The following is a 14,314-nucleotide window of genomic DNA, read 5'->3' as shown; positions in this document are numbered from 1 at the left end:
ATGGTCACTTTGCCAACTCCTCTTTGTCTTCTCCTCTGGATGTCTTCTATAAGGACACTTGTCATTGGATTTGGGGCTCTCGTAGATAATCAGGATGATCTTCTTATCTCAGGCCCTTAATTTCATCTCTAATGACCCTTTTTCCAAATGAGGTAACATTCATAAATTCCACGAGGTTAGGATGTGGGCATATCTTTTGGGGGCTAAAGTTAGCATAGGATAAAGCAGGCAAATTTAGCTCTCCTCTTGAGAATAGAACTTTTATCAAACAGAGGCTGATGTTTGTGTTTGTTGATGGCATTCTCTTTTCATATGATGAATATAGTTCCTTTGGAATGCTAGCTTCATCAGTGTGTTTTTTATTTGCATTAGAAAAATTTTAAGAGGAGAGAAACACTTTCAATAATACTTCAAAAAAAAAAACCCCCCCAAATTAGAGATGTGGATAAAGGTACATACAGATGTCGGAAGTGAAGTGGTAGGAAAGCAGACACAGTAGGTAGGGGGACATTTCATCCTCAGCTGCTTTACTTACATTTCAATTTCATTTATTCATATGTTTGTAACAGGGAAGAACACATCTGACTCCATATTAGATCTGTTTCTTTTACTTTAACCTTTATGCTTTGTTGCCTGTGCTTAGTCACGCTGGCTCTGTACCTTTTGTGAAAGGTCGGGATAGCCTGAAATATACAGGATAGCCCATTCTCAGGGTTCTGACCTTTAAGAGTGCATTCATATAGAAATAAAAAGTTACATAAATAACATTTGTCTTGTTGGAGGTTTAAAGGAACATTGTGACCTGACCTACCTGCACAGCTGCAAGAACAAAGGATGTCAGACACCAAGAAGTGCGCAACAAATAATCACGCTCCTCCCTCACCTGGCCTTTAAAAAGCCTTGCTGAAATCCTTTGTGGGGTTGGGGGTTTTTGGGGACGAGCCACCCGTCTCCTTGCATGGCCCTGCAATAAACCTTTCTCTGCTCCAAACTATGATGTTTTGGTTTGTTTGGCTTTACTGTGCATTGGGCACACAAACTTGCATTCAGTAACATGCTCATATGTTCAACAAATAAGAATTCAGGGCTTCCCTGGTGGCGCAGTGGTTAAGAATCCGCCTGCCAATGCAGGGGACACAGGTTCGAGCCCTGGTCCGGGAAGATCCCACATGCAGCGGAGCAACTAAGCCCGTGCGCCACAACTACTGAGCCTGTGCTCTAGAGCCCACGAGCCACAACTACCGAGCCCATGTGCCACAACTACTGAAGCCCGTGCGCCTACAGACTGTGGTCCTCAACAAGAGAAGCCACTGCAATAAGAAGCCCGCACACTGCAGCGAAGAGTAGCCCCCGCTCACCACAACTAGAGGAAAGCCCGCGTGCAGCAACGAAGACACAACGCAGCCAAAAATAAATTAATTAAAAAAATTCAATGTGCATGGATTGGTTAAAAGTAATGGCTGAACACAAACCCAGAGTTAGTGTGAGTTCAAACCCTTATTCCAGTTTTGTGCCTTTAGGAAAGTTATTTAATCTCTCTGTGCCTCAGTTTCCTCATCTGTAAAACGTGGTACGAGTGCCTGAGTGTGGGGATTAAATAAATTAAGCACTTCAGGGCTTCTCTGGTGGTGAGTGGTTGAGAATCTGCCTGCCAATGCAGGGGACACGGGTTCGAGCCCTGGTCCGGGAAGATCCCACATGCCACGGAGCAACTAAGCCCGTGCACCACGACTACTGAGCCTGCGCTCTAGAGCCCGCGAGCCACAGCTACTGAGCCTGCATGCCACAACTACTGAAGCCCACGTGCCTAGAGTCTGTGCTCTGCAACAAGAGAAGCCACCACAATGAAAATCCCTCACACCGCAATGAAGAGTAGCCCCCGCTCACCGCAACTAGAGAAAGCCCGCGCACAGCAACAAAGACCCAACACAGCCAAAAAAATAAAAAATAAAAAAAATAAATTATGCACTTCAAATGCAGAGCACATATAGAATAGGTCGTGTTTGCTAAAGACATAAAAGTGCCCGATTCTGTGCTTTTGGGATGAACAAGACAAATGAAAGGTTACATTCGAACAGAAAGGACAATCCTTCAAACAATGGACACAATTGTGGTGCTGCAAAGAAATAAAGCTCTGAGCTGAAGTTAAAGGGTATCTGGGGACCCAATTTTAGAAAATGAGGGGAGGGGTCAGCTCTTTAATGAGGTGCCATTTAACCTGAGAACTAAAACATAAAAAAGTGAAGCCATGCAAAATGTGGGTGGGGGAGCATTATGGGCTGAGAGATGTTGGTTCTTGATAAGACAGACTTTTATATTTTACAACGATGAGTCGAAGGGGGGGCACTTATTCTATTGAGTAATTGGTTAAATGTCATTTGATGTTTCAATAGAACCTAGACCACAGGGGGTGGACACAGGCAGGAAATTCTCCAGAGCCACAAAGAAAACATCCCATGCAGAGGGAATGCATGGATATGTATTTCCTAAGCTACTACAGCAAGATGATCCTCAAATCACCTTGGAGAGAATCCTCCCTATTGTAAAAGGTAGCCTCAAAACTGTGGAGTACCCTGGAATAGAAATCCCACCCATCGGTAAATTTCAATTCACTATAGGTTTATCTGATACACGTGGTGCAGCCAGTTCGCTCTATATGAGGGTCTGCAAGGGACCCTGCTATGGCTGCTAGGCCATATGGCCTCGTTGTAGCAGACATACATGGTAGTATAAAGATATGTACATTTCAGGTTAAAATTTAGCATAGATTAGATTTTCCTTCAAATTTGTCTTACTGCTCCCATGCAAGTTAACAACTGACTACTCTCAGTGTTTCCTAAATATGCATGAATATGTGAAAGACGACACATGTGAAAGGCTTTAGGAGGTTACTATAGCTCTCTGTACCTCAGTTTCCTAAATGGTCAAGTGGAGATAATAGCACTAACCTAGGGTTGTGCTGGAATTCAGTAAATTACTCTATGTAGCTTGAACAGTGTCTGCACGTAGTAAGGACCCAATGATTACAGTTATCCTTTACTAGTATCAATGGGAAACCTCTTTAAAGATTATTTATTTATTTATGGCTGTGTTGGATCTTCGTTGCTGCGCAACGGGCTTTCCTCTAGTTGCGGCGAGTGGGGGTTACTCTTCGTTCGGTGTGTGGGCTTCTCATTGCAGTGGCTTCTCTTGTTGCAGAGCACGGGCTCTAGGCATGTGGGCTTCAGTAGTTGTAGCAGGCGGGCTCAGTAGTTGTTGCTCACGGGCTCTAGAGCGCAGGCTCAGTAGTGTGGCATATGGGCTTAGCTGCTCCGCTGCATGTGGGATCTTCCCAGATCAGGGCTTGAACCCGCGTGCCCTGCATTGGCAGTCGGATTCTTATCCACTGCGTCACAAGGGAAACCCCATCACTGGGAAACCTCTTAATTCAAAACCTCTTAATTAGTAAAAACAAGCCAAAGGAACAACTAATGATCACCATCATTTGGAGCAGGTCTGCGCTAATTAGCAGATGATTTGGGGCAAGTCATTTTTCCCTGAAGGCTTCAATTTTCTCCTGGGTGAAATGAGGACAATGGAGGAAATCATTGTTCTCCAGCTGTAACTTTGTAGAACTCTTGTGTTTCTAACCCCCTCAGTGCTTCTGTTGTTTCTGTAGGTTCTGTTGTTTCACTAATGGTCCATCAAGAGAGAGACCTACTGCCTTGCACGGAAAACAACCATAAAAAGGTTTTCTTCCATTGGTGAAACTGGCACGCAAACAACTTCCTTTAAATAGTTATTCAAAGGGCACAGGAAGCAGATGGTTGAGGGTGAGTTCCAACTCAGTAGCTTAGGAAAGAACCCTGGGAAAATTAAGGTAAAATCTGGAGATGTGGATTTTTCTGTTTGATTTAGGACATGGGAAGCTTTGGGGAAAATGCGATTGCGGGCAGCGTGAGGCAACTGATAATTATCCAAACGAGAACCCAGGTATATTTGTGGATGGGGCCCCGATCAATCTGCACTCTTGATTGACTCCTTCTCTATTGCTTTCATTTTTTTCGCTTTCATTTTTACCCCCTTCTCCCACTTTCCTGTTAGGCCAGTTGGTGGCAGCTTTAGCAACCCGCACTGCCTCCTAGTTCACAGTTCTTTTATGGGGCACCTGCTCTCTGCCTTCATCACTAAGTATCTTACTCTCTGCTTCCTCAGCTGAAAACTGGGATTGCTGCGGTTTCCTCTTCTGAACTCAGAGGAGTTCAGCAAATTAACAGGAACAAGAGATGTTTGAAACTCTCCATTGCATCTTCATGGCCGTCAGAAGCAGATATAATCGAAGTATGTTCAGTGCTGTTGTCACGACTGGGGAGGGGAGATTTTTATTGAGGCAGAGGGACCAGACACGAAGCTGTGTGTGATTGACTGGTTCTGCTTTGGACCAGTGAGTACTCCTCTAAGGGGGTTGGAGGGGCGAGAAGGAAGGAGGGCAGTTCTCTCTCCTCTCTGGCTTTCATCACTCTGGCTTCTGCTCACCCCCAACTGCCAGCATGTAGCCCGGTGCCTGGACCAACCAGTTCACTGGGGAGCCCGATTTTCAATTTGACGATTCATGGCTCCCTTGCTGGGGGAGTTTTCAGATTGAACGAAGAAAGCCTGACAGATTTATAGATGCTTTAGTAAACGTTTAGTGACACAAAATTGGTTTCTGAGGTAACGTGGCTATAAACACCAAATTGATAAAACCTGGAAAGCAAAGCCCAGTTTGAATGGCCTACTGAGGCTTGGGATGTTTAAAGCAGTGCTTCTCAAGCGGTGGCGGGGGGCGTCCAGTAGCAGCAGAGTCACTGGGGAGCTTGCTGGAAGTGCACAGTTCTTGGACCCCATGCCAGACCCGCTGAGTCAGAAGCTCTGGGGGTGACACCCAGCAATCAGGGTTGTTTTAACCAGCTCTCCAGGGGATTCTGATGCTCATTCAAGTTCAAGGACTACCTCTTTTCTTTCTGCTGTGTCTCTGCACTTGCCACTCTCTGGACCTGGAAAAGTCTTGCCTCACCTTCCAGGGTCACCTGGTCAAGTCCAGAAGACGCTGATACAAAATCCTCCCCTCACCCCGCACGTCCTCAGGCTGGGTTAGGTGCCTCAGCTGGGCAGTCACAGAGCACCCAGCACGTGTTCTCACGTGGCAATGATGAAACCAACTGCGCTTCAACTGTCCGTCTGATTGTCCACCTCCCTTAGCACCTGTGGTCAGCTAAGGGTAGATTTTGTTTTTTTTAAATCTAACAATTTAAAAACACCGAGAAGATGGTCATCACATAACATTTTCTGTTAGAAAAAAATTCTGGAATTTCTTTGCATGGGAAGAAGCATGTCAACTGACCCCTGGGTCTGAATCCTCTCACAAAACTGAGCCTCAGTCTCTTCATCTGTAAAATGGAGCGATTATCTTTCTGCAGCAGTTTTGAAAGTTAGAAATCACCTACAGCTGTATCTAGCACATAATCGGCACTAAATAAATGACAACTGGTAGAATTTATTTACCGTGTAGTTGAAAATTTGATTCTTAAAAAAAAAAACAGGACTGTGGTTTCCCTGAAGTCCCCAACTTCCTATAGGATTTTAATGAAAAGTGCCTGTACGTTTCAAAATACACATCTTTCAGTTAGGTTCTGAAGGAATGATTATGATAGAATCTTAAGTGGAACCTAAACTACCTGTGAGTGCCTTTTAAAGATTAAAATTGCAAGCAAACACAAAGACTCTATGTAGGCCTGTGTTTATGAGAGAGAGAGGGAGAAATTCTAACATAAACTTGCTTTGTGTTCTGTAAGCCGCTTCTCGCGCAGCAATTTTCCAGACATTTTGTACTTGCTCTCTCTGTTGAAGATATCAATGATGATGACTTGTGGAAAGTGAAAACAAAATGATGTTTGTCTCTTCCTGAGAGCTGTTCAACAGGCAAACGACTTTTTGCAAATCTGCCTGGTTTGAAACACTTTAGTGACCCCAAAAGTTGAAGCTAAAAAAGGGACATGAGCATAGAGAAGAGACTTGTGGTTGCCAACGGGGAGGGGGGTGGGGGAGGGATGGATTGGGAGTCTGGGATGAGCAGATGCAAACTAGTATATATAGGATGGATAAGCAACAAGGTCCCAGTGTATAGCACAGGGAACTATATTCAATATCCTATAATAAACCATAATGGAAAAGAATATGAAAAAGAGTATATATGTGTATAACTGAATCACTTTGCTGAACACCAGAAACTAAAACCACAGTGTAAATCAACTATACTTCAATAAAATAAATTAAAAAAAAAAGGTTATGGAGTGTTCAATAACCACTCTAGAAACTGATTGTTGGCATAACCAAAATTAAAAAAAAAGAAAAAAGAATATATAGTATACCCAGATGTAGAGTAACTTCAGCAGAAATCCGTCTGGTTTCCTAGTTTCTGCTATTTAACCCTGTCATGCTGGCACAGATGGTTGGCCAGAGTGAGCTGACCAGAGCAGGTTGGATGACATTCTTTCTCCCAAGAATGTGCATTTGGGACTGAATGGCAGGCGGTGGGTCGGTGGAGCCTAGTTTCCTGTACAGTAGAGATGTACCCTCAGGCTATGGATGTGTAGAGAAGTTTGGAGAGAGTTGGTCTGCCGATGAGACTAGGGCACAGCGGAAGACACAATTCTGCTTGGGGTCCTAATGGCTTTCCAGGTCCTAGTTAGGGCCTCACGTAAGCCTCGCCCTTTTCCCTGCCTCAGGTTCCCTGTGATACTTGTTATCATCTCACTACCTCTCTGTTTTGCTTACACTATCTCCAGCTGCTTTGGAGCTGGTAAACCACAGGAGCCGTAACCATAAACGCGTGTCAACCATAAATGCTTACCGATATTTTAACATTGAGAAATCAGATCAATTTTAAGGACGTGGGGCTCTTTATCTCTCTGTATAACTATCAGTTATGTGCGAAGGCCCCGTAAATTGAAGCTGGTTATTCAAATAATTCCTATCCATTGGGCTAATACCACTAACAGCCAAAGGAGAGCTGGAACTGGGAACGAAGGCTGGACTGCCATTCTTTGATTTTGAATAATCTGCAAAAGTGGAGTTATCCAGCATGTTACCAGTGGGCAAGGTATGGAAATCAGCTTTTTGATGCCCCCATCTTCGCAAATTAAGGACGAAGATGCAGTCAAGTATAGGGGATGCTATTTACTTCTACAGCAATGTATAAAACTACCTTCGAGGAGGACAGTTTGGGAAAGAGGCTGGGGTGGCAGTAAGTGTCCTGATTGGAGGATGGAGGGAGCAATTAAATACAAATTTCTGTCCTTTAATTCCTTTGAAATTGTCTTGGAAGAAACAACAGGAGAGATTATAAGAAGCATTATATAGAAAAATACTAACTTCCAGTCAATTTTGACCAATTGCTACTCATTTCCCCCAACATGTTAAATCAAACACCAAGATTAGATCAACAATCTGAGGCAGACTGAACATAAAACAGCAATGGCTACACAACACTGTGTGAAGATACAGCCCCTAACATCACTTTTGTCAATAAAAAACACGACTCAGTTACATCCTAATTGTCACACTGTTCCATAGATCAGGGGCTGACTGTGGACCAGATTTGACAAGCCCTCTTATTTTGTAAGGTCTGTTGAGCTAAGAAACGTTTTTACATTTTTAAGTGGTTCAGAATAAAATCAAAAGAATAACATTTTGCAATGCATGAAAAGTATATGGAATTCCATCTTTAGTCTCTATAAATAAAGTTTACTGGAAAAAGCCAGGCCCATTTGTTTATGCTTTCATGCAACAGAGCTGAACAGTTGCCATAGGCAACTATGCCACTGACCATAGGACAGTGAAACCTAGTATTTATCTGGCCCTTCACAGAAAAAGTCTGTGGCCCCCTGCCATGGAAGCACACCTAGCCTTCTTTGTAACATGCATCTCCTCTCGAGCCGTTGGTCCTGAAGGGCAGGGATCTTGTCTGTCTTATTACTACTGTTTACCTAGCAGGTGGCACAGGCTTCCCAGATAGTTGGCATTTCAGTATATTTGCCAAATGACTGAACAATGAACAATGACTTCTTGGGCATTTTTCTAGTCAGACAAATACAAAGACATATAATATACTGACCCTGCCTTTAGGTTTAAATTTAACCAGGGACATCGAACATATACATGTGTGTATGTTCTAAATGAATACATATATGTGTGTATGTGCACATACATACACATATTTACATGTATATTTATTTAGAATATATATATATCCTAAAACTAAAGTTGCAAGGAAACCGTGTGAAGGAAACCTACACACAGGGAAGTTCAAATTGAGTTCACACTGAGTTCAAAACCAGTTCCAAAGACGAATGCTGGCACCTTTGGCAAGTCATTTGTCCTCCTGAGCCTGGTTTCCTCATCTGTAAAATGGGGATACTCTCTCTGGGTTCCTGTGAAGCTAAAATAAAATGATGTGTGTAAAATTCCTAGTCAGCTGGTGGGCATGAGATAAATGACAGTCCTCATGTGTTAAGAATTCAGTGAACACCGTGGAGACAGAGCCTGAGTGTTATGAACACAACTGGGCGGAGAGGGGGTTCTTTAGCTGGCCTGTGAAGAACCAGATCCTGGATCTAAGACGGCAGGTCAGCATCAGGAAGTATGTGGCACACGCAGAGGAAAATGAAACGAGGGTGGCAGTACCGGAGGGTGCACGTACAGGGAAATGGGAGAAAGACACACAGAGAAACAGCAAATTATGTGTGGCCTGCTTCCGGGGTTCTGACTCTTATGTGAAAAGAATTGAGGTCTGCTACAGGAAGTGATAGTTGTAAAAAGCAGTTTTTAGAAAGTTTCCCTGCACATGATCATGTTACCAGTGCGGGCTTTCAGCTTTTTCACAGTTCTAGCCTTGAAGACCCCAGAGGTGTTTGGATGCATACATCCCAGTGTCCTTGCTGAGCCCAGTCGTGATTTTAAAACCGTTTGAGGATCCCAGGAAGAGTCGTGCTTCCCTAACAATTCCTGGGGCCATCAATATCCTGGGACCATTTCAAAAGTACTTTCTGGAGACAACAATCTTCTGGTCCTCGATTCTGCACGTAGTTCCAGAAGGAAAAAAATATGAACTGAAGGGTTGTTCTGCAAATCTTTCAAGCCGAACAAGAGAAACTTTGAGGAAAGCACTGTTTTGGGCAGGTGGCTTATGTTCTGAGGAATTCGGAGACTGCTAATTCCTGAGGTCTGTTCATGACATCGATCACAGCATGTATACGACTTGAAAAAACAGACTCGTGGTGCCAAAAATACTCCACAGTTTAGCCTGACTGCAGGCTGTCAGAATGTTATATTCTGATTTTGATACTTCCTTCTGATGTTTGGACATTTTCACAAGTATTATGTTTACTTTTTTTTTCCGGTTTTTCTTTATAAAAGTAGACCGTGTGGACTCAGGCTTAAAGGGCTACTTCAGGAAAGGATGAGTGTCGTGGCCCGCCATTTCTCAGTTCTTCTGGATAAATCATTTAGCCCCAGTTGCTTGTTGTGGAGATGATTTTGAGTGTGGGCCCCTCTCACACATAGGTAGTGAGCTAGTTCTCTTCAGAAAGGTTCTCGCCATAGGTACTCCTCTTCCTGGCCCAGCCATGCCTGAAGGTCTGTTGGGTATAACTGGAGCTTTGATTTGTCACAGAGTGTCGGAGTTGGCAGGTATCATCAGCTCACCAACCTCAAGTGACATGGCAGCTTCTTACCCCATTTTACAGACATGAAAACTGAGGCCTTTAGGGTTTCAGTCTAAAATTGAGAAGTGGTAATGACAAAGGTTCAGGTCTTCTGACTCACAGGAAATTGTATTTTGATCACACTATGTACAGTGTTTAATCAGTAGCTCCAGGTCAGAGTGGGCTGGGAACCCAGGCCTCATCTATGTAGTAAACACCAGCAATTCCCAAAGTGGCCAGGGGCTAGGGTGGGGGTGAGGTATGTTGGCCACCTTACCAAGGTTATCAGAACAACCAGGGACTAATTGTTTTGTGTTTCTATTTTCAGAATTCAATCAACATAATTGTCCAAATTAATTAGCAAGATGTAAAAAGTCTGCATATAAACATGGGCATATTTGTGGCACAAGAACTTTTTTTACTCTTGGCCCCAATTAAAATTTTCAGTGTACCCCTCCTATTTGGCCAATCTTTGGGAATGCTGCCTTTTACTGAGGAGAAAAGGAGAACCTATTCTAGGTTAATGCACTTATATTAAGTCTAAGGCAGTAAGCATTTGAGCCCCAGAATCCCTTTTAGGCTGGGTAGCTCATGCAACTGCAAGTATCTACTCAAAATACAACGACAGGGACATATTACAAATTAACAGACCAAGACAAAGCAAAGAGAAGAAGAAACAAACCACTAATCATATATTCTGATTCAGGTTTACTACAGTACTTATTTCCACCCATACTGTACATAAAACACAGAAAATAGTAATACCATAGGCTACTCTGTAGTACCTCCCAGACATCCTCTGTATAAGTAATAATATGTGTTTAAATAAATGCCATTATAATTTTAACTTTTCACTTTTCTTGATCATCTTCTCTCACTAGCAGTTTTGGAGCAATTCCACAATCCTCACTTTGCAGAACTCACTGGGAACATCTCACTGCTGGGGTAGGTCAGACATGGTGCCTTAGATCAGAAGGGCAGCACATTAGCTATGAGTCTGGGAGACACAAGGAGAAGGAAAGCACAAAATTGCTTCTGTAATTGTTATCATTTTCATCCCTGCTCACTTGAAGTGAAGCTAGCTTTCAGCTATGCCAGAGGCAAAAACGAATGAATGTCATTTTAGTCTAAAAGAGGATAAACATACCCGGCACCTGTGATCAGTCACCTATTTAATGTACCAGTGAGAATGGATGGAAAGCAGGATCTCCTTAGAGCAATTCTGCTTTAGACAGGTTTTAATATTAAGGAAGGTGGCTAACGAGGTTGACAGCCATTCTGGAAGCATAACCGCAGAGTGATTGCCCAACACAAAACACAGAGGAGGCACTTTACTTCCTTCCAGAACGCCAGGTGAAAATTTGGGGAAAAATATCTAAAGAACAAACAACAAAACCAGTCCCTGGAACCCTGAAACAGCTCACCTCTGAGATGGAGCCATCGCATCAACTGATCCATTTTGTGTTTGAATTGTTCGTCTGTCCTAGCACTCACAGGAAGGGATGGTGTCAGATGTCTGGCCCCTTGCTGACACTCAACAAACAATATTAATCCTTATCATATGACTTAATCGAAGGCCTGCACAGGAAACTAACAGACGAGGTTTCATCTGTCCTCCCTGCCCGGAAGGGGTAACTCCACTTATTTGGACAACTGTAAGGTGCCTGGGAAATGGAAACGCTCAGCTCTTTGCTTCTCACCTCTCCTAATGTCCCTAGGTCTAAACCTGTGACTGTACAGCATATGTGACTTGTAGGTCTACTTCCTTCTGTCAGCCTTGTACGCAAACACCTTTTCTTTCCTTCTTTAGATAATAAACTCCTCGTGTGCAAAGACTGTGCGATTTACACATTGAGAATCTTCCCAGGAGAGCCTCATAGAATGTTCCCTTATCCTATTCGGCTTTGAGAACCAAGGAGTAACTGGCCAAGAAGAATGCCAGAATGGCTCTCAAATAGTAAAGGATACATGGCAGTGGAAACAATAAGCCCCAACAGCCCATTCTGAATAGAAGACAATGCACCTGAAACCAAGAAACGAGTTGAACGTGACTGCAAGGGCTTCTCCCCTTCACAGACTCTCCCCTCCTTTCCAGATGCCTGAAACCTCTGGCACTCCAGTAATTAAGGAATTTATGTCCCATCAATGAATAGTTACCAAACATCCAGGTAGAACAAGGCATATAAAAATTTTAGACACAGCCCTTTCCTACAGGAATTCACAATTGGGGCAAATGATGACATACGCACAGGAAGAGAGAATACCTACCAAGAGGCCATAAATACTGTAATAAGTATAAATTTAGGGCTCTGGGGGTCAGAGGGAGGAAGCAGCCCTCGGGTGTGGATGGGATGAGCCAGGCCTCCTCAAAGGAAGCTGCAGGCCTCGGGGCCAGGTGAATTCTCTGTTCCACCTAATTGGCTAATTATTATGTTCCAGGCTGCAAGGCTGTTTTTGACTGCGTGTTCTTTTCAGACGGAGAGGTTAGAGCCGGAAGTGGGGAAGAACTGTTGGCTCATTCCTGGGGCTTGAAAAAGCATCCCTCTGACTTGCCTCCCACCATTGTTTCTGGACCAATTCTCAACTCTTTCATCTTCCTCCGAGCCCAGCTTTCAGTCTGCATCACACTGCCTTGTGTGTGGCTGACAATCTGTAGTATCACGTGCCATGGCTCCTCTCGGCGCATGGTGCTGGGGCGGCGCGCAGACCCCACTTGCACACACCCTCTTCATGTTCCAGTGCTACACAGCGTCCCTCCCTACTGCCCTGCTGTGTTAGGGCTGATAACTTACAGTGGTTCACCTGGGGCCCTGCCTCGGGGTGGGGCCAAGTCTGCAGTGCAGGTGGGCTCCAGGGCTCTCCTGGGACTGGGTGGAAACAGGTTCCAGCCAAGAAGCACCCCTGCTCAGCTCCTGAGAACACTGCCCCAACCCTTCCAGGCACAGGAATTCTCACCACAGGCTCTGTTTCCTGGGAACCTGACCTAAGGTTTACAAAGCGATTTCACGGGTATTTTTATTTCATGAGAAGCAGGCTATTGTCCACATTTTCTCAATCTTGAAATTGAAGCTCAAAGACATGAAGTTGTAGCATCGGTGATAACAACAGGGCTTATTAAGCAGCAAAGGCTCCTGTCTCAGCACCATACTTTCATTAATTCACTTACCCTTCCCCCAAGGCCGAGATGGGGCTCCAGGCTCTGGGGTCTTTCCCCTGGTGCATGGCTGGAAGTATTGGATCTTCTTTTATTCAGTTGAGCAGGGAGGCAGGGAGGAGGGTGGTAAAGGAGGATTTTGAGTATTGGATGGTGGTTGAGAATGAACTTGAGGACTTCCTAGGATGGGGTCACAGACTTGGCTTGAAGGTGTGGGTGAGGCAAAGCAGCAGGGTAGCATTCACAGTAAAGTGAGCTTTGTTTGGGTGTTTCCGTTGAAGTATCTTTTATCTAATTTATCATTTAAGGTCAGGAGCTGCCACTTACAGAGAGAGAGAGAGACAGAGACAGAGACAGAGACAATGAGGAGAACAGCCCCTCCACGTGGGCTCTGGGTGGCAGTCCAGCTACACCACATGAGTAAATACACATGGTATTTGGCGACAGGTGTAAAATAAACATGCCCAGTGGAGGTTTGTACTAGGGTACCCTGATGCCACATTATCATTTAAGGTCACCAGAGACCACTTACAGCAACATGCTGTAGTAGTTCCCTAATATTCTCCTCTGAAAGCATCCAAGGCTATTGCCGAGCAGTTTAATTTCTTGCCCACACAGTAGTACTTTCCTGCAAACTCCTTCAGAGGCCCACGTTTCATATTTGTTTACAGTGCATGGAGGACGGGAGAGGGAAAGATAAGGAAGCGCTTGGAGGAGGGGTGCCATGGGCACATCGTCGGGGGGCTGCTGCCTCATTTTCCTCCTTGGCTCACCCATGTCTAGCTGAATGTAAGACAGGTGACGGCAGGTGCCTCCAAAGTGCTCAGGAAATGACACTGATTACCAGGAGCGACCCGGCACCCCCATCACTTCTGGGGCCTGGAGGTTTTGCCAGTTCCACAGTGCATCTAAGGCTACCTTTGGAGGGGAGATGGAAGATAACATAGGAGGTCGTGTGTTGTTCGGGGCCCCAAGTGGGCGTGGCTACAGACATAGCTATAAAAATATGCCATATTTCTCTGGGTACACTCGTAAGTTCTTTTATCATGAAAGAAAGACAGTTGTATACTGTATGTGACTTTCAGTGTCACAGAAAATGCCCTACTCCTAGTGGGTATATTCCTATTTCTTACGATCTGATTCACTTTTTTTTTTTTTTTTTGCGGTACGCGGGCCTCTCACTGTTGTGGCCTCACCCGTTGCGGAGCACAGGCTCCGGATGCGCAGGCTCAGCGGCCATGACTCACGGGCCCAGCCGCTCCGCGGCATGTGGGATCCTCCCAGACCGGGGCACGAACGCGTGTCCCCTGCATCGGCAGGCGGACTCTCAACCTCTGCGCCACCAGGGAAGCCCTGATTCACTTTTCAAATATGCAGAACATGATCATATAACCATTGATTTTGTATGTTCAGGCTTTGCTGTCCTCAGCACAATCTT

At 44.6% G+C, this 14,314-nt stretch overlaps 1 protein-coding gene across 2 annotated transcripts in view; it reads right to left on the bottom strand.

Annotated features, from left to right (window-relative positions):
- Window positions 1-14,314, bottom strand: part of CHRM3 (cholinergic receptor muscarinic 3) — a gene marked incomplete at its 3' end in the record, with an annotated part of 242,479 nt that overhangs the window by 26,093 nt on the left and 202,072 nt on the right. The window lies entirely within an intron of this gene.

The sequence above is a fragment of the Grampus griseus genome, assembly GCF_964374135.1.
Source record: "Grampus griseus genome assembly, chromosome: 16".
In the NCBI taxonomy this organism is placed as follows: Eukaryota; Metazoa; Chordata; class Mammalia; order Artiodactyla; family Delphinidae; genus Grampus; species Grampus griseus.
Note: the sequence above shows the minus strand (reverse complement) of the source record. Positions and strands in the feature narration are given on the sequence as shown.